This window comes from Prinia subflava, chromosome 7 (assembly GCF_021018805.1).
Source record: "Prinia subflava isolate CZ2003 ecotype Zambia chromosome 7, Cam_Psub_1.2, whole genome shotgun sequence".
In the NCBI taxonomy this organism is placed as follows: Eukaryota; Metazoa; Chordata; class Aves; order Passeriformes; family Cisticolidae; genus Prinia; species Prinia subflava.
Genome location: NC_086253.1, coordinates 8,004,212 through 8,025,033, shown reverse-complemented (window position 1 = coordinate 8,025,033; position 20,822 = coordinate 8,004,212). Strand labels below are relative to the sequence as shown.

Sequence of the window (20,822 nt, the reverse complement as noted above, 5' to 3'; positions counted from 1 at the left end):
TTGGGAAAAGGAGGACAGGAGAAGGACAAAAAGCAAGTCTGTTCCCAAACACCACATCCATACCATGGTGAGGTTTGGGTTCCTTATGGTTGGGTCTACACTGAAGCCTGGCTGGGTCCCCAGGGCTGAGGACAAGTTTTGAAAAGTTTCACTTCATTTCTGCTCTTGATAATTCCCTGCATGTCTCAGAGGCCCCAGGGGGAATCAGCATCCGCTCAGGGACTTCCCTCCATCACTTGTGGCAGGCATGAGGCTGTTTGTAGGCTGGAGGGACACACTGGGAACAGCACGTTTAGCTCATTTTGCTATCTCAGAGGGGCTGATTGCAGGGAACAGCTGGTCCAGCCAGCAGAGAAGTGCGACAGCGAGATGCCAGATGAGTAAGACTGAATAGAGCTCGTCCCAGCTTGCCTGTCCCTTCCAGCAGATCAAACCAAACCTGAGCCACCCCAGCAGGTCACTCAGATGAGAGCAAATGCAAGCCAGTGCCTTAATTTTAAAAAAACAATTTTCCTCACTGAAAAGGACCTGTTTGAAGGACCCAGCATCCTACTTCCCTTGTGCTCCACTCTGATCCTCAGAGACTCCCAGGATATTTTACTGTACTGCTAATAATGCTCAGTTTTTTCTACCAAAGGCAACCTCCATTGTAAATTCTGGTTGTACATCCTTGTAAATATCATGCTGGGTACAACTTCCTCCAGGGACATCCATCTCCTCAGCCCAGGGGCAGGTGGCCATTGAAGTCTTGGATGTTCCAAGATTGCTGATACTTCTCACACCAAGGCACTTTGCAAATTTTTGCTTCTCCTCCTGAGCCAGCCTTTGGCTCATTGTGTGGGGGAGATCAAGTTGTCAGCCACTGAACTTTCCTGCTAGAATGCTGAGGTGCTGGGGCCCTGCAAGAACTTTGATCTGAACTTAGAGGTCTTACATTAAGTGCCCAGTTTAATCATGGTGCTTAATGTCAGGAAAGGGATGGGATACACCCACTGGATCTGCCTCAGCAATGGGGAGAAGCTCTACAGGAAGCATTATGAACACTTCATAATGAGAGCCATAATCTCACTCTCCCACTAACATTTGAGTAGGGAATATTTTCTGTTTAACCAGATAAGGACAGTATAGTGTTCTTGCCTAAACAGAGGAAGGTGATATCATTTCACAGCCTACCTGGTTCCAGCTGCTCTGTGTGGGCAGTAACCTGACCCAGGCCAGAACAGCAACCAGTCCCCTACAGATGATCCTTCCATGGTGCTCTGTGCCTCTGCATAGGCAGCTGAATGGGGCCCTTGTTGGCTCTGCTTTGCAAAACCAGCCCCTGGTGCAGGTAGGGACAGTGCCTGGTGGGGACACTTGCACCCAGACTCCAAGATGTCATTGTTTGAGACTGGAGCAGCTCCAGTTGATCTGATTATTGACTGTTACTGTGACTGAGTTAAACAGGCAGCTGCAAAACTGGGCTTTGGGTAGCCCTTGTTTTATCTGCACACACTACAGCCTTCCCTGCAGAACAATGCCTGGCCCCCAAGTGTGTGTAGCCAGAGCTCAGCAGAGTGTGGTTTTCTCTCCCTGTGAAATTTGTTAGGGTGTCAAAGAAAAGAATAATAAATCTGTTATGAGTTGTCATGAAAAGCCACAATCACCAAAGTGTTTTCCAGCTGTAAACCTGAAGAAAGATTCCAGTGTGTGCAACTGAAATGTTTCACTTCCATTTCAAGAATGCAGCAATTGCCCATCACCCCACTCCAGCTGCAAAACAATATGTGGTCAGCAATGTCAAGTGTGGTTCAAAAAACACTTTTCCAACTTCCAAAATTACTTGAAGCCAACTTTTTTTTTTTTCTAGCAGAACACAATGTTTTTTAGCTCATCTGATCAATTTTTAATTTTCCCATGAATCTTGTTAGCCCAGCAGCAATCCAATAAACTCCAAAGGGTAGCTGGGCTCTGCCATTCCTGTGAGCACTAGAGGAATAAATGGGGTGTGTGGAGTGATTTATGCAAGTTCACTCGTGTTTCCCTGTTGTGGTTGCAGTTCCCCTGCAGCTTCAACACTCTTCAGGAATCTTCTTGCCCTACTGCTGTGCTCCTGAATGGGCTGTCTGGGTCTCCCATCTGTGCTGCTCTCTCCCAGCCCACCCAGACCAGACCAACCTGTCACTGTGACGAGTGTGGAAAAAGGAGCCAGGAGTGGGGCTGAGAAGTGTCTGTGTCAGCCCACCTGCCTGCCCAGCAGTGTCGGGGCAATGCCTGCACCAGCTTGCTCTGACTGTGGTAGCAAAAGGAGACATCAGAGGAGAACAGCAAGGCTGGGGGAACTAGAAGCACAGGGGAGTTAGGAGCTAGTGGCACTTGGAAGTTTATTTCATAAAGATGTATTTCAGAGGGAGGATTTAACTTTGGTGCATGAGGAAAATGTCTGGCCAGGAAACAAGACAGAGGCCGTCATTTTGTTGTTAGGCATCTGAAAGGATCATGGATTTCTGATGAGCTCTGAGACCTGCAGAGCTTCTCCTGGGTCTGAGATGTGAAGTCAAGCATGGAATGAAATGAGTTCCTGGGATGAGTTAATATTTAGCATTATTGAAGGGTGAATGGGAGACAAGGCAGGGAGGGAATCTGTGCATGGCAGTCAGGCCTTGTGTCCTGCCAGGCACAAGAGCCATGGACAGAGTCCCAGATGGGGTCTCTCTCCTGTGGGGTGGACAGGAACAGTGAATGAGCCAAGGCAGCTGGAGAGCAGAGATCCCAACCATACCCCTACAAGGGGAGAAACAAAGGTATTCCCACCACTCCTTCAATCTCTAGTTGCTGTTGAGGACGTACTCATGACTCAAGTTACACTGCTTGCAGAGAATCCTCATCCTTAAAAAAAAGAACCAAGTGAAGCTCAGATCCCAGCAGTACTTATAAGTTCCTCCTGGATGCTAAATTCTTTGGGATGACAAATTCCCTGGACTGCATCTCTAAAGCACATAGCACAGCACAGACCTGCTTCTCCTCTGGAGTCTCTCTGACTGCAGCAGGAATATGTCATTCTGGTGTGGCCTCCTGGGACCTGGCGTGTCTGTGGGCTCCTCTCCAACACGTCAATAGCTGCTGGCTGTTCCACAGGGCTCTTTGGGCAGGTTTGGCTTTGACTGAGGACACAGAATCATACAATGTTAAGTTTTTTTCCTAATATCTAACCTAAATGTCCCCTCTTTCAATTTTTATCCATTACTCCTTGTCTTATCACTACAGTTTTTGATGAAAAGTCCCTCTCTGGCTTCCCTGGAGGCCTTGTTCAGGTTCTGGAAGGTTCCTATGAGATCTCCATGCAGCCTCCTTTTCTCAAGCTGAACAGCCCCAACTTTCTCAGCCTGTCTTTTTCAGGGGAGGTGCTCCAGTCCTCTTACCAACCTGGAATTCCCATTCTCTTTGTTGAACTTGAGGAGGTTTACCTGGCCCAGCTCTCGAGCCAAAGCTCCCCATCACATTCCATGCTGGCTGGGGGATTGGGGGATGGCCTCAAGGGTTAACAGCCACTGCCAGCTGTGGCTCTCCAGCAGGGACAGAGAGGGCCCAGGCACCCTGCCAGGAGGTAATGCTGTTTGAGCACTGCTGGCAAAGACTTCAAACCCCTCAGCTAATTTCAGATGTTCTGCTTGTGACATGGAAAGTTGCATTCCCATCTAGGAGAGAGCTCTTCCCTGGGACTAGGAAGGGAAGGGACTATTTATTAATATAACATTGTCAAGAGTGGCACATCTATCTTTCTGAAAGCCCTGTCTGAGGTGGTTTCCTTCATGTGACACTTTTCCTCCAAGGAGCCCCAAATATGCTGCAGAAGAGGCCATCACAAAACGCTGGAGAAACAGTGCAGGACAACCACTCCCTCTACTTCCAAGAGTCTGAGAGGATAAAAAATGCAGAATATTAAAATCAGTGAGAAAAAAATTGGGCAAAATCATGTTTACTTTTCCACATTGGCAAAGTTACATAAAACTTTTTATCTACAATAAAAATAGCATGTCTATATCTATAATAAATACAACGTTTTCATTAAGCCAGTTAAAAGGGAGCTTTAGCTGGATCAGACTTGGACCCTACATTTCAGTAGCAGAGCATCCTGCTTGTCTGCGAGGCCCAGGTAAGAAAACAGAAGCATGCTTGTTTCCAACTGAAGATGTAATTTTTTTTAGCTCTCCCTTGTTTAGGAGTTGCTGGGGAGCTTCTCAACCTGAGAACCACCCAGGCTCCCTTCTGTGCTCCCTTGTGGAGAGAAAGCCTCTTCTACCGCAGTAGAAGACTAAAGATGGAAACCAATCTGAGGAGGCTGGATTCTCCATGTCTGGCCTAGGAAGGATGATGGGAGTGGAGACCTTTAATCAGTGAGGGACTTCCCGGCGTAGGGTGTTGACAGATGCCAGTAATGAGATCATGGAAGAGGCTTCAGCATCAGATGTCCTGATCAGTCTTTGTCCTGGGCATGTGTCTAACCCACAGCCTCTACCTTGTAATGCACTGGGTTTGTGGTCTGTTGACAGCACGAGATACACATGGCCTGTGACAACACTTGGCAAGGCTGAAACAGCGTCCCCTAGCCCTTGCCATGGTCTGTCTCCCACCTTCACCAGTGGCAGCCATTGTGATGACCAAAGCTTTATTTAGGGAAGCTTTATTTATTTATTTAGCAAAGATTTATTTAGGGAGTTTGGGATGGAGATTGCTCCCTGTCTCTAGTTTTACTCCTAACTGCCTGGATCCCCAGCGACACAGATATATGTGGTTGTAAGGATGTCACCATTATTACCATGACTCTTAGGAAGCTACAGGGTAATGCATTCATTCCCTGCTTTGCTGTCCCTACTGGGTAAATATGTCACAGTGCCACACAGACTGGCCCTGCCTTAGATCCTGTAAATGTGGTGTCAGTGCTGGAATTTTCATATCCTAACCCCCACATCTGAAAGTTTCAGTTGGAACTGACAACAGGATGGGGATGAGGACTCCTTTCTGACCTTCTGGTTTTAGAGATGGGAGAGTGCTTTGAGCAGGGATTGAGAGGGCAGTGATGATCCTGCTGCACAGGAGCTGCTGGTGCCAGGACAGCAGAGCAGGAAGAGCAAATGTCACTGACTCTGACAGCAATCCTGAGGCTTTAGTATCATGTTGTTTCTGTTCAGTGTCAAGTACTTGGGACTTGGTGAAATTTAGGCTTAGGACATGTTTGTTCCTCCATAATGGCTAAAAATGCCCCAAATCCATATGAATAAAACTGCTTATTTTCAATCCAAAAAAATAAGGAATGCCACGTACTTCTGTACGTGGAAAATCTTCTGTACAGGGACGCCTTCTGCAGGTTTCCCTCATCACTCAGGGGATGTGCAATTGAAGATTGTGTCTCTGCTGGGCCTGAGGGACACCAAGAGATTCTCAGCATCACTGCTGATCATTTGAATAGAGAAGAAGAAAGGGAAAACAATCTCCATCCTGAAAGTAGCAGTTCCAGGCATGAAAAATGCAGTGACATCCACAGCAGCAAGACAAGCCTCTGGCACAGACAAAATCTCCTCAGTCTCCTCTTTTGCCCTGACATTGTCTGCTTGCTGTATCTGCAAAAGGCTGTAGGAGCACTGGGATGTGCCCTGCAGACCCTCCATGCTGGGGTCATGCAGTATCTGATGTTACTGCCACAGCCAAGGGTCCCACGTGGCTTCCCGGGAGTCTCCATCTGAGTGCTCTGACCCTACAGCACAGATGTTCCTATGCTCTGTGGATATGTCAGGATTTCTGGACATCTGCCTGCCTGGTAAGATCAGCTGCCCCAGTCAGGCTGCCTGACATGTGTAAATTATGGACAAATGTGCTGCAATCTACAAATACCACCATGGCAGAGACAGAGAGCACGTCCCCAGGAACACGGAGAGCTGGCTGCCCTCTCCTTGTTGGGATGTTTTGTGCACATGTAGCAAATGCTTTCTGTCATTAGCTCTCATAGATCTTCCTTATAAATACACCTCAGCTTCACAGGCTTGCTGCAGAGATTGGGAGTTTTTCCTTTGGTTCACAAGTGCAGTTGGGATGTGAAGCTGCCGGGCTCAAATGTTGGCACCAAGACTCAAACGTTGCCAAGACTTAATGCACAGCTGTGGAGGAAGGGAGCAGAGAGGATGGGGAAAGGAACCAAGAATGTGGAAAAAGAGGTGTTTGTTTGTAAAAGAGGAGCACAGAGCCAGGAAGAAAGGAAAAAAAGAAATGCAGAAAAATTAGTGAGAGAAGAGGAAAGAGCAGGGAATGAATGAGGGAGTTTTAGAAAATCAGGGGATGCATTTATTGTGCTGCAGGTGCTTGCCCACACCAGCCTAATGTTCAGCTGGTTCTCTTAGTCCTCTCAGAAAGAGAGCATTGGCATCCCTCTAACTACAAACCACATATGTGCAAATAAAACCCACAGCAGCTGAAACGCCCTGAGATGAAACACAGGAGATTAAATTACAAGCTAATTGGGCTGAGATGCTTTCAGAGGAATGAAAGTTTTGGCAAGAGGCAATTTCTCCAGAGGAGATGGCCTTGTCAAACCCTCCTCTTCCCCTTCTCCATTAAGCAGCCTCATCTGTGCTCTGTGCAAAAGGCTGTGCAATTTTTTTGGCCTGTTGGAGGTTTCCATCCTGGGCAGGTCTCCAAAAGACTATGGGACCTTCTTCTGCCCATGCATTAAACCAGTATTGCCTGCTGCATTCCAAATGGGAACTTCTTTAGGTCTCCAGTGTCAAAACACATTTCTAGTAACATGGTCAGGGACCTCCTGCCCTTGTGGGTTCATTTAGTCTGGAAGAAGAGAGTGAAGAGAAATTCAGCAGCTGTCCACAACTCCTTGATAGACAATGCTAAAAATGGTGAAAACAAACCCTTCTCAGGAGCACAGGGCAGTAAGAGAGGGAAATGAGCAGTCTGCAGCTTGGGAAGGACAGCAGGGAAAACATAATTTCATGAGGAATATATTGCAGTACTGAAACAGGTTGCAGAGAGGGAGTTCAACCTGTGTCTTTGTAGGCTTTCAAAATCTGGGTGGCAGAGCTACATCTAACCTAATCTAGAGCTGTCAGTTGTCTGGTTTTGAGCAGGAGGCTGGGCAAGAGGCCTCCAGAACTCCCTTCCAACCATTGTGTCCACAGCTGTAGAGTTGTTTCTACTCAGTTTCAGCATTTTATTATTTTAGCTTCTGAAACTCTCTTGCTATGATTATTTTCCTTTTAAAAAGACATCCTTAGATTGTAGCAGTTGATTGAATCTGATCCATCTTTGGTATGTTACTAGAAAACCTTTTTAGTCCTTAAAACTACCCAATTTGTGTATTCTGAAGCCAGCTAGGAGCACAAATTGGATTTGAGGTTTAGCATTATGCAGTTGGGCTCTTGGGTACAGTATTTCATTTTAATTTAAGGGTGGTTTTCCTTTTGTTAATAAAATATGCAGCCTTTAATGCCATTTAGTCAAACAACAGTTGGAGAACCGATGGATTGGTGATTCCAATTCTGCAAGTTCATTAGAAAACCCATAACATTTATCAGGTGCTGAAAGCTAACACATGATGTGTTAAATCTGTGATTTAAAATGAGCTTGATATATAATCCCTGAGACACCAGAACATCAAGGTTGGATAAGGTTTCTCTGTACTACACTTAAGAAAGCCAAATGAAAACAGTTGAGGTGAGTGAGATTAACAAAAATTATTTCATATTATAGCAATTTACTTCTGACTCATACAATCTTCCCCTTTTGTTAGTACCAAAATCAAACAGAAGAAAATCTGTGTTTTTATGGGAAAGAAACAGCACATTTTTCTTCTGGATGTGCTGCAGCTGAGCTGAGCAAAATCTGATTTACTCAGATTTAACCTTAAGTCATATGGTTCCTGCAGGAATCCCACAGCAGTATTCTATTTTTTCAGGTGCAGAAGAGTTTGGGGTTTTTAAAGTTTTATTTTATGTGATTATTCACTCTGCTGACATTTAAGGAAATGATGGTTGGTTTCCCCATTGTGTATAAAACCTTTCCCCTTCCAGCAAATGTTACCTACTTTTTTCCTAATCCTTCACTGGCCAGGGTAAGTACAGCATTACAGATTTCATACCTTGTTGATTAATTCTTTCTTGGCTTCAAGAAGTATGCAAGCGAATTTCCAGTCTTTCAAATCTTCTCCTTCAGATGAATTCTTTTGATTCTGTTAGAAAAGTTAGAACATAATCAGAACAATTTGTTTTTACAATTGCCAGAAAACTTACTGTAAAAAAATCCTACCAAAAATACAAGTATTTTGCCAAAGTGATGACCTGCTGTACCCCTGGTCAGCAGTAGTATTTCAGAAAGGCAAAGCAGCTGTAACATGAATATAGCTAACTGCCAAAATTTAATAAAAATCTGCCAAACTCTGACAAAAGGTGAAGGAACAAGGAGGTCACATTGTAGAGGGCACTTCCCTGTGCTCTAGTGATAACAGATTTGCTCTTCTTCAGGGAATCAACTTGGCAAGAGCAGTGACATCACTGATTTGAACATCTTGCCTCTTTTCAAACAGTTATATTACATTGCATTACACTGCATTTATGTTAATTATATTAACATAATATGTTATATTAACATAATATAATTAATTATATGAATTATATTATACTGTATTATACTATGCTATACTATATTATATTATCTGTTGTTGTCAGGGTTCTTATTGTGGCAACTTGAAATGGTGTTTACACAACATCAGTGCTTCTTTGAATCCTGAACAAGAGCTTTGGGATAAAACCATTGTCCTCAGCAAGCCCTTGGCTCTCTCCCAAGAAACTCTCTTTGGTGTTTGCATCCTCAGGAGGCAAAAGAGTTAACAAAAACGTGTCCAAAGACTGGCTGGGTATTCTGATCACTGCCTGAAGGGTTAAAGCTTTCTTAATGCAGTTGCCTCAGGAGAGGTAGCTGTCTTTGTAGGACTGTCATATATCCGTTTTGAAGGCGTTCCTTTGTAAACTTTTATCTGCTTGTTTATGAGCTGGGAATTGATTTCTTGATGGCAGTATTTCTTCAGAGTCTTCAGTATATATAGCAGATCCCTCCAGAGTCTTTTGATGCCCCTAAAGATTACAGGTAGTGACTGAAAAATGTTATTGTATTTCTCCTTTTTAAAAAACTTTTTTACTTCTGGGAATTGTGGGGTGCCTTCTGAAATCCAGAGATTTCAGCACATGCTCTGCAACTCCTGCTATATTCATTGTAAGGTGACAGTACTACAGAAAGCAAAATTGTATATTTATTTATAGTCAAAGTACTTTTTGTGTTATTTTATATATATATATATATATATATATATTACAGGCAGGAGTAGATATAAAAAATTAATAAGGTAAAAAAACGATGAAGCAAATGGTTTCATTCCCATTGTCTGCCCCAAGGATTCAGCGAGCTCCTGTCTAGGTGCACTTGCAATTTCGGTATTTTCTTTACAAAAGGAATAATTCTGGAGCATGTATGACTGAACCCCCAGGAGCATGGACTCAGGAAGCAAGTGCAGCAGAATCAAGGCTGCAGGGGAAAAAGGAAATGGTCATGCAAAGCGAGACCTACCAAGAGTCTCTTACTGCCTATATCCTCTTCTGTCTGCCAGTTTTATGGTGACAACAATATCAAGTGAAAACAGAAGTCCAGCCATGATGATGTTAATCCAGACATAATGGCAGGTAAAAAGGACAGCAAAATCCAGAGACATCAGTCAGTTATGCCCTGATAGATACTGAATGCATCCGTCTTGCTTCAAAGTGGAGGCGCTGTAGAGTTGAGGGTTTCAGCTTTTTTTTAATAAACATCTTGCCAGATGAAGCTTCAAAAGGCCCAGACAGAGGCAGTACAAACATGCAGGAAGGGAAGCCTGTTTAGGGCTGACTGAGGACTGGACACTAATGTGACCAGGCTTAGTTTGTGTGGGGTTGGGAACATTTCACCAGGGACCTGCTTCAGTGGAAGCAGAGACATGACAACAACAGTAAATGGGATGTTTTCAGTGGAATGTCTACATGGTGACAGTAAAGGACCCACACTGCAGTGGTGAAATAGGCTACAGGAGGGGCTTGGTAAGATTATGCAAAATGGCAAGTCACTGCAAACAGAAGCTTCTGAACAGAGAAAAGGGCCTGGTTTCTGCCAGCCTCACCAGTCACCCGCTGAGGCTGCACAATGGGAAGTGCCCTGCAGGCCTGGGAGCTGCTGCCCCACTCTGCAGAAGGGTTTGGAGGGAAGGCAAGGAGCCAGGGAGTGTCAAGTGTTGCTAAGACTGTATGGGAGCATATGCAAGAAAGTGGAGTTGTAAGGGACCTCTGGAGGCCTCTTGCCCAACCTCAAGCTGCAAGTTGTGTATGCTGGCTCTGGAGAAATGCCCAATTCCAGCTGTCTGTCCAGCACTGCCCAGATCTCCCACAGTGCCCATTTGGTACCTACCTACATAACTGTTCCGTGATGAACATACCCACTTACTCATGGCTGTCTTAAATGGTGCTGGGCCACATTCAAGCAGCCAAATTGTGCCTTTAGACTGGATACACAGTTAGCATGACAGGATCCATACAAGTCTGGGTTTCCATACAAATCCCAATTTCCAAGGCTGGGAATCTGGAATAGTCAATTCTGTTTGGCATGAACACCTCGAGACCAAAATAAGTCCATGATTTAAAATAAACTCTTGAGTGGCCTTCCCCTGCTCCCTCCCAAAATGTGGTGAAGGAGCAAACAGCCATTTTTCTGCCTCCAAGAAAAGCAGGTTCATATAAACCATATCCCTCCTGCAACTGGAATCCATTTAGCCAAGAAAACTCAAAAACGATGACAGATGTACCAAGCAGTAAACTGCCCTTCATAATCTTTTTCTCATGTTCTTGTTTTACACCTTGAAACCCTTGAAAGGGTTAACAAAGCTGCAGAGCAGGGAGGACTCAGAGGGCTCTCAAAAGGCTTTTGATAAAGTCCGGCACAAGAGCCTATTGAGAAACTTGGCCAGGGGTGAAAGGTAAAGTCTTGTCATGGATTAAAAACTGGAGAAGAGATAAAGAGCAAAGAGTAGGAACAAATGGCCAATTCTTACTGTGGAAAGAGATTAATCATGGGTAGCTGCAAGGACAGTATTGCAGACTGCTGCTGCATTTACTTACCACTGCCCAGCCAGGAGCTAAAATGCCCTGTTGTCTCAAAATGTTCAGGATAGCCAAGACTGGGAGATTTAATACAAACCCACAGAAAAATTAACTTAAGGGTCCAGTTCTGCCAGGAATTATCACTCAGCATGTCTTAAGACAGTATGATGAAAGTAAAAGAACAAATCGGTATGAGAGGCAAAGAGGTGACAGAGACAGAAAAATATAGGCTAATGCTAAGACAGAAGAAACACTTATTAAGCTATTGTCATGGGCAGCAAAATTAATGCACCAGAATTAAAATGCTAAAAGTGAAAATAGGAAAAGGGAAGATCTGAGAATGTGACATTGCATTGCACTGGGATTAACTACACTGCCAACCACATGACCTGATGCACACCATGGGATGGGAGCAAGGCAAGACGGAGACCTTTAAGTGAATATGAACAGACTACACAGCTGTGCATAAAGTACAAGAGCTCTCCATCCTCCTGCTCCCTGTTTAAATGAAAAATGACTGTCTGGACTCAGAAGAGGTACTTGTAGTTTTCGTCTGGAAATCTCTCTCGCTGGAGAAAAGTTTTGTACAGATTGTTGCTTTTTATTTTATTGGGTAAAAATGACAATAAATTAAATTCATCTTCCTGAACAGAGTTTTAAAAATATATGACATAAATTAGCAGCTAAAATTTCATGGTTGCCCTCATATCATACCCAATATACCTTATCGTCTCCATTCCACATAAAATATCACTGCAGTACAGAGGCACTACTACAGTCAGTATTTACCTTGAAGGTTAGTTACTTTACTTAATTTAAACATGTTTATTTTGGTGTGGAATGATACATCCACAAGTGTATCTCTCTTCCTTCTCTCAGCAGAGGAGGTCTAGGAGAAAAATGAGTTTAACTTTCTCTTTTAAAAGGTCAGAGCCTTTTGTTGAGTCCCTCCTCTCGTGTTTAGTGCTAGAGACAGAAATAGTTCCCAAAACTCCTGTACTCAAGTACAAGAGTCCATAAGAGTCCTGGAAGATGTCAAGTGGAGTTTGTTTTTGACATGTTTTGGCCAGGCAAGAAAACATCATCTCAAGAACCACCCTTGGAAGGATGGAAAAAGGATGTGGAAATTCATATGTCCTGGTCAAATCCATCAGATGTAAAGGGAAGCTAAATAATCAAAAGTTGTTTGTTTCAATGAAAGGTGAAGGGAATTTAACCTACATTTCATGTGCATATTATCTCTTTAGGATTCAATGTTACACAATGCTGTCTCAGGAGTACATGGCATTTCTTCTGCCCTTCACTCAATTTTGTTTCTCCTCACTTCTGATTCTTTTGAAAGAGAATACAGAAGGAGAATAGAGAAAAATGGACACAGCAATTAAAAAGCAGATTGTTTCTTTTCTACAGAGAGCTCATCTGCAGCTGCCACAAAATTGTTTGGAAATATCATGGATTCCCTTGATGACAGCATTGCAAGTTAATTAGGTGCACAAAGTCAGGTAATTAGGTGAGTGCAAAGAGGCAAAAGTTGAGAGCTTCCCTGCTGTTAGAAATCTCAGATAAATTGCTTGCCCATAGGATCAGATGGGTTTCCTCACGTATTAAAGTCTTCCAGGAATTTGTGCTATGCAGGCTGCAGAAATTTGATAAGTAGCACTGACACTTATTCAGGTAGCATCGATATGGTGTTCTGAAGATTGATCAAGTATTGTCAAAGGACCTGGATTTGCTTTCTGACACGTACATCAGAAACCTTCCTGTCATTTCTGTGTCATAAGGGAATGGTGAAAATGTCCTCTGCAAATAGCTGAGATTTGCTCTGAAGTGGAGAGATGAACTACTTAGGTTGGGTACAACTAAGCACCAGAGGTTCCACTTTGTCATAAACATCAGCAAGAGGACTTTTTCTTAAACATGATCTCTGTCTGCTCTCTCCAAGCTCAATTGGAAAGCTGTTGAATTAGCAGAGAATGAAGTTAAACCAGAACCTAAGGCTGATGATCATGTCCTCTTCCTCCCCTGCCTTCACCTACTCTCCAATATGTTCATATACTAGAGCTGAATAATTACAGCCTGGGGTCCATTTGGGCACCCCAATGAGCAGCCCTAAAACAGGCTGGTGAACTGGGTCATCCAGAATTGCAGCAGAAAAGTTCAAACATGAGCTGCATATGAATGGGCATCACCAGACACCATTTCTCTTGTTCGTATCAGAAATTATTCAAGTGGCAGATTTAGTAACTCGCTAACTAATGAGCTCAGGATGAGCAGCTAAAATCTGAGCTCACCCCATCTAGCTCCAGGCACTGAACTGTGGTCCCAAGCTTGGAGTCTCATTCTTTGTCTCTGTTTATAATCAAATAAGAGGTAGACACTACCTCATGGTATTGGAATAACCAAAAGGAAATGTACCAGAAGGGTCCATCCCCTCATCCAAAGCCAGGACAAAAGCAACTTAATGCATTCCTGACAGTTGGCTGTCAAACCTACTCCTAAAACCCTTTAGTGATGGAGATTTCATCCTCAGATCTAATTTTTTAGAAAACAAAGTGTTTTTCAAACATCCAGTTTGTCTCTTTGGAGTTCAATTTCTTGAATTTTCTCTTCTAAGATTTCTTGCCCAACAGCTAGGAACAAAATCTTCAAGCCGTGTCTTTTGCTCAGCACGGGGGCAGTCAAGTTGGGTTCACTAGATACAAACAGGTGATTTTTTAAAAAATATGTTTGCATATGAAAATCAGACTGTTATTTGAGATTGTTTTAGGCAGCAGCAAGAGCAGGGCTGCCACGAGGGGCAGAGAGCAATAACTCACCAGGACAAGGTTGGTGAGAGAGAGACAGAGACAGAGAGGTCCTGTTAGCAGCTCAGTGACCATCAGACATGGCAAGGTAATGAGCTAGGTCTGAGGTCCTCAATAATTTTTGTTGTAGTTACTACATATTATTCAAGTATGAAGAAAAAATGTATGCTTAGGAAAAGCACTTATATATTTCAAATTTTAGAAGTCATACTTTGCTTCCAAACTACAGTCAATTAGTTCTAAAATGTCAGTTATGACTTCTGCATATTTCTGTATTTGGCAAATAGGTTCAGATTTTTGAAAATGCTGGTTTTGTTCAGTGTTTGCATCTCAGCCTATTATGAGTCTCTGACAGAGAGCACCTTATCTCCTTAGCCAACAAAACAATTAATAGTCGTGTAAACAGAGAAAGAAATACTGAATATCTGAATGTCTTCCTTATGCATTACATTTATTTGTTCTCCTTATGCTCTGTGTACATTTCAATGCCAGCTTTTAGCTAAACAACTACATCCATGCTTTTTGCCATGCATGTAAGGAGAATGAGATGCAGCAAGTACAAGTTGATATGAGAGACGTTCAAACCAGGAAAAAGGGGAAATTCTTTCATCATGAGGACAGCAGAGGAACAGGTTGACCTCATAGCTGGCCCTGCTTTGAGCAGAAGGTTGGACTAGAGACCTCCTGGGGTCCCTTTCAGACTGAATTATCTTCAGTCTTGAGTGCATTCAACTCACTTCACAGAGAACCCCTTGTCCACCAGCTCTGTGTGATGGGCTCACCCTGTGAAGACCAACAGGGTTTTGGCCTTCTCCAGACTCTCCAGGACCTCCTTGGGAAATGAAAGCCAGAAGATATGGCACCAGAGACTCTCAACAGCACATTGCTGGGAATCTGCAGCTCCAATCCACCTTGGTACATCCACAGGGGAGCACTTTCAAAGCTACTGATTTTCATGACACATCTACAAAGATATGTATGTCTAATACATGTGGACTGAATTATGTTCTGGAGGTGCCTAATTTCCTATTGAATAAATACAAAAGGTAAAAGATTATTTTAGGGAAAACCAGCCTCTCCTCACAGGTTATCTGAAGCACCAAACTCAACTGATTGCAAAGGGAAATTCAGTACTAGGTGTACTGGATTTGTGCTCCCAGGCTGCGTCTACAACCTCACTGAGGCAGTGCCTACGTTAGGCTGTGATGGATTGCTGCCATTCCAGGCAGGAAGATAATGTGAGAGGCAGTGAAGTACACAGACACAGAGCTGATGCCCTAGCAGGGCGCTGCACAGACTCACTTTGGTGCAGGAAACATCCAGGGAAATAATTCCAACAAGAATTATGCAGATACCATTCTGAATCTCTCTACCAACACCACAAATGGTGTTTATAGAAATCTGTTGCTGCAGAAACAGAGAGAAAATGAGCCTCCTGTTCTTCCTCAATAAAGCCAGACCTCAGTAGGGCCATTTTGCATAGTGAACCAATTAATCAGCCCAGGCACTAGATCAGACAAATAATTTCTCTCCTGCGAGGAGCTGTCAGCACACTAGAATGATGAAACCAGCTAAGTGTGTGTGGAACTAACTGGGAAAGAAGGTGGTACCTGACCAGAATATATTTTCCACTCAATAATGCCTGCCTGAATTTAGCCTCTCCAGTCAGGCTAAACTTCAAGTCTGGAAAATACATTGGGAGGAAGAGTAGATTGTCCAGTGCAAACTGAAATAGTTTTGCACTCCTCTTTGCGTGGCACCAAAACATCCAGTCGCTGTTCATGCCAGTATCTCAGCTTTCAGGAATGACTGCAGAAAGCCTCACCAATTATTTTGCCATGTCAGTTTTTCATTCTTGGGCAAAATAACAGAGAATGACATAGTCACCAGGCTCGTACATCCTCAGTACAAATGGATGGATGATGATTATTCATAATTTAATCACCCAAATGGCTTGAAAAGTCTTTCACTGGTCTCTTGAACCCACTCTTTCCAAGGGGGAATTGCTCCACTAGAATATTTTTAGAGAAGGACATTTTGAGGTACTCGTTTTGATGCTTTGAGAGGCTACCTAGAGCAGAGACTAGGCAGTGTTAAAGGAATAAAGGAATAAATAAGGAATAAAGCCTTATTAAAAAGGTCTTCATAGGATACACCTTGGGCAGTACAAGAGCCTGGCTGAGGCTACACCCAAGGGGGACAACAGGTCACACGTTTTCATAGTTTTACAAGTTTTGGTCCATTTACATAATGGGGTTAATTGTCCAATTACAGCTTCAGGTTGTGAAGTCCCATCCTCCTAGATTGCTCTCCTCAATTCACTGTTGTTTAGACTTGTTGGGCCTGAAGCTGCAACAGTGTCCTTGGTTCTCAGGCTGGAAAAGGATTGTTTTGTTTAACTACACTATGACAAGAACTTGCTAATGCTTTATATGAAGTTCAGAGCTATATACTAATGCAGTACAGAATCTGGAAAATACAAAAGCTAAAATTTAAGGCATCAGTTTAACATCTCCAAATCTTGTTGCAACATTATGTCATTTGAACAATTTGTAGGGATAAGAGCATCCATAATTGTCCTTTTGCAAGATGAAGTTGCTTCTTTGATTTTCTAACATCATTCCATTTGTTCTCACAGACACTATAGTGCGACCTTGTGATTACATTTTTTATACTTTGATTTAGTGACTCTAATTCTTAGGACCTTATCAAAAGCTTAAAAAATTCAGCAACTATCTTAAAGATCTTGCTCCCACGGCAACTGATTACATAAGAAAGTCACATTTTATTCAAAAGAATAAGTTTCTAGTCCTCTGGGTTACAAAGCAAATTTAAAACACAGATCTGAAATATCCCAATGGCCTTGCAAACTGTAAGATAAATTGGAAGAGGGCTTCTTTCTGTATCTCATTATTTTGAAGTCAGTCTTAAAATAAAAGACTCTTGTAAATCTTGTAAAATGACAATTATAGGTGATTTCCTCCATAGAAAATGTTCAGTGTCACACTGAGACAGGCTTTAGAGAAGTCTGATTCATTATTTTGTAATATTTGAATTTGGTGCTGCCATAATTTGAAATCTGTGACCATGAACATTTTGGTGCTCGTGCCTCCCGTATCAGATACTGAACATTTTATGTGAGAATATGAAACCTTTAGCCTGTGCTTATATTTATACTCCCTCCAGCCAGCTTCCTAAAGAGTAGACACAGATATTGTATAGACAGTGTAATTCCACCAGATTAAAAAACACCCTCCAACATATTGATTACCTCTTTCAGTCAAAGGCATTACATGGCATCCTGCTTTGCATTGGATTTTGGTGTTCTGCATTGGCTCACAAGCATTTTTAGTATTTTATATTTTGTAGCTTTGTTCGTTTTCTCTCTGTGGAGTCCCTCTCCACAAAATCTCATATCTATATCCACAATGACTATCCTGTAAATTTGTGGGTTTGGTTGAGGGTACACTTAATATTCAGAGTGCAATATATTTTTATCCAACAGTTACAGAACAGATATTAATAGAAGACAGAGATAACTTCTGTGAAGTGCATGGACCTTAGTTCCTGCTTTCCTTTGCAGACCAAAACCACAGTCTCTCCAACAGCATTTGTCTAAATGCTCTTTGTTGCCTGTGTGGAGTCGTGTTGTAAGTCCCAGAGCTTTCCCAGGGAAGTGCCACTGCTGGAAAACAGAGCCTTCTGGCAGAATGAAGATTTTTCAGTCTGCACTGGTATTGATTCATGCAGCAGCTCCTGGGGTGTGCTCAAAGCCAGGTGAAGATCCAATGCAAGGATGGGGACTGTGTTTGAGCCAGTCCTCTTGCCTTACAGGAGGGGTGTGGAGACCAACAGTGGCTCAGCAGCACAGGAGGCAAACAGTAGGACAAAAATATTAGGCAAGATGTGTACCTATGAAAAGGTAATACTAAAATACAAAAGCTGCAGTCTCAACACCTTCATAAGGTGGTGTTCAGTTTTCTCTTCAAGGCACAGAATTCAGCGGCTGGCATGCAAGGGCCACTCTCCTGCCAGAGCCCCAGGCCACCCCGTCCAGTGGCACAGGGCTGGGTATTCACCTCCTAAGGAAGCAGAGCAATGCTGGTGAAGACTGCCCAGTGAATTCCACCTCAAGTGTCTCCCAAATATGATCCCAAAAGCTAAACTTAGCTGTAGAAGGTGTAAAAGATGTCTAGTCCCACACTGGGTGTCTCTCTGACCCTAACAGAGACCTTGGGCTGCTCCTGGAATAACAGAGCAGATGTGAAAGCAGAATTTCTAGCATATGATAAATGGCCTTGATGTTCTTACTTGAAATTCATTTGTGGTTTGAAGTGTGCTGAACCTATAGCTGTCTGAAGCTTCTCACAAACTGAAAATTCTTGGAAAATGGCAGTTCAGAAACAATGTGATATGATGCTTGAAAATAAAATGTACTGCTTGGACTGTGAGCCTGCCTAGCAGATCCGATGGGCTTATGTTTCCAAATGCTGATGAAGATTAATTTTTAACATGCACACCTAGTTGCTTTTCACAAAAGCCTACATGCAATCACAATTCCCTTTTCTTCTAAAGATCATACAGAGTAGAAACAATAGAGAGCAATAGTAGAAACAATAGAGTATTTTTAATGTATATGCTAATTTAAATTGAGACTTAAATAATGCTATGGCAAGCACCACACAGTGAAAAAGTGGTAAGTATTTTAAAATGTAAGTCCCAATTCATCAGGAACATTCATCAGTGGGATTATCTCCATACATGAAGTTTGGCATTCACTTAAGTACATTTTTGGACCCGGGCCAGGGAATAATATTGATTTTTATGAGCTTTCCATTAATGACTCTGAAAGATTAAACACTTGGTTTTGGGGGTAATCACACAAGTAAACAAATTGTTTTGATTTTCTCTAAAATATCCCATTGGTCCCAAAGGCCAGCTGGTTCAAATTTACTCTAGGAGCAAATGCTTAGTTGCCATTAGATGTCTGTGAGGCAGGAGATGGCATTCTATAAATACTGTATGACCATGACCACAGTGGGGTGATGCTCATTCCTAAATTGGATCAAGCAAATGCTGATATGTGAAATATGCTCCCTGCTCTCTTTCCTGGCCTCTTCTCCCACTACCCTGATTCTGCTCCCTCTGATTGCATCTTACCATGCCTTATACCCCTTAATGCCTGGCTATTTTTAGAATCAACATCATGCGAAGGGCATGGTGATAATCATATATGCATAGACAAAATATGTGAAGCCATGTAGATTGATAGGGTGCCATCTTCTACGGACATTTATAACCCCCTAGGAAAGGCTCACTAAGGAAATGACATACGTTACTAATTAATCGTGTTACTAACAATAGTAATCTCTGGTTTACAGTGTTGGTTTCTTTAATCTGGAGCAGGTGAGAATCACCCAGGGTCCATGACCTGCACAGGGTTCATGAAGCAGTTTGAAATGTGTAGTGAGAACATAAGTTGGAACCTGAGTCACCTATACACCCAAACAAATGCACACTTTGGGTTACTTTTCTGTGAGAGCAGTAAGCATACATTCGGTCATTGCTGCACCTTACTCTGACGTTTGAGAGTGGTGAATGCCTGGGAAGAGCTGGGGCAGCATTGTCTGGAAAGCTTCCAACACACTTCCAACACTCATGGGAATTATTCACCATGATTCTGGAGTAATTTGGGTTGAAAAACAGCAACTGTCTAACCACAACCGAAACTATGTAGGATTAGAGGGAAAAATAATTATCCAGACAAAATTACAAGTAATATTTTAAAGTATGTTCTTCCTTGAATATGACTCTGTTGATGGAAACAGATACCTTATAAACGGGATCCTAATTGCTGTTCTCCATGGGTTAACATTGGCCTTCTTTGGGATAATCTTGCTAATGCATATGAACTCACAAAATACCCTGGACACACACCAGCTGCCACTATTCCAAGCTATGATGTTAAGTTTGCCACTAACATCTCTTACATTTCCTTCTAAAGCCTCTCTGACTGTTCTTTAATAAATAACTAATTTTTCTGCCTTTTCTATCAGCTTCTGTGACTTACACCTTTAGTTCTCTTCTTCTTTCACTCAAATATCTGAAAAATGCCAAACTCCCTGCATTTAGATTCAATCTGGAGTCAAAGGTGTATAACCATACATTATTTGATGACAGGTGACTTTAGCTGTAGGGGTTGACTACCCTAAGGCTGTATTAATTTGCTCTTTTTAAGAAGAACTTGAACACTTCGTTGACCTGGCTTGAACAAATACTATATTCCTCATCTACAATAAAGCTTCATTCAACCATCACCAAAATAATAGGTTAATGTAGCCTTAACCAACCTAGTCATCTCACCTTGCTAATTGTAAGGTTCTTCTACTAGTTTCTATATTAAGTGTGCAGAAGAAGAAAAAAAATGGGACAAACATAATTTTATAATGAGAGAGATAAAAATCAGAATGTCCTTGGCTGTGACTGCTCTGAGTTATATCCCTATTAAATAGCAGGAAGACTGAATAGGGAAAAGTGAGGTTGTAATAGATACTAAAGACATGGCAGCAGCCAAAGACTTAGATGGGTGAAGTAAACATGGATTATGGCTGTGTGAAAGCAGGTTGGAAAACTCAGAGAAATCAGAATTTCACACACTACACCTGGTGTGGCTACTCTGGTGAAGGCATTTGAACTCTCATTTAATGCCTGTAAATCATGCAAAATCTGCCTCATGGGACTTTTCATAGTTACAAAACTATAATTTGAGCTCTGTGAATGAAAAGACTGAAGAGACAAAGAACAAAGCCCTTGGTGGTTTGGTGCTAAGCTAATATCAATGAATGGGTGTGCTACTGAG

General features: G+C 42.5%; 1 long non-coding RNA gene across 2 annotated transcripts in view; it reads right to left on the bottom strand.

Moving 5' to 3' along the window:
- Positions 1 to 1,061: 1,061 nt before the first annotated feature.
- Positions 1,062 to 20,822, bottom strand: part of LOC134552494 (uncharacterized) — a 57,968-nt gene continuing 38,207 nt past the window's right edge. For both annotated transcript variants that reach the window (XR_010080880.1, XR_010080879.1), the window contains exons 2-3: positions 8,123 to 8,212; positions 1,062 to 3,143 (exon numbers count right to left, since the gene is read on the bottom strand). This is a non-coding gene — a long non-coding RNA (uncharacterized LOC134552494). The remainder of the gene's footprint in view (positions 3,144 to 8,122; positions 8,213 to 20,822) is intronic.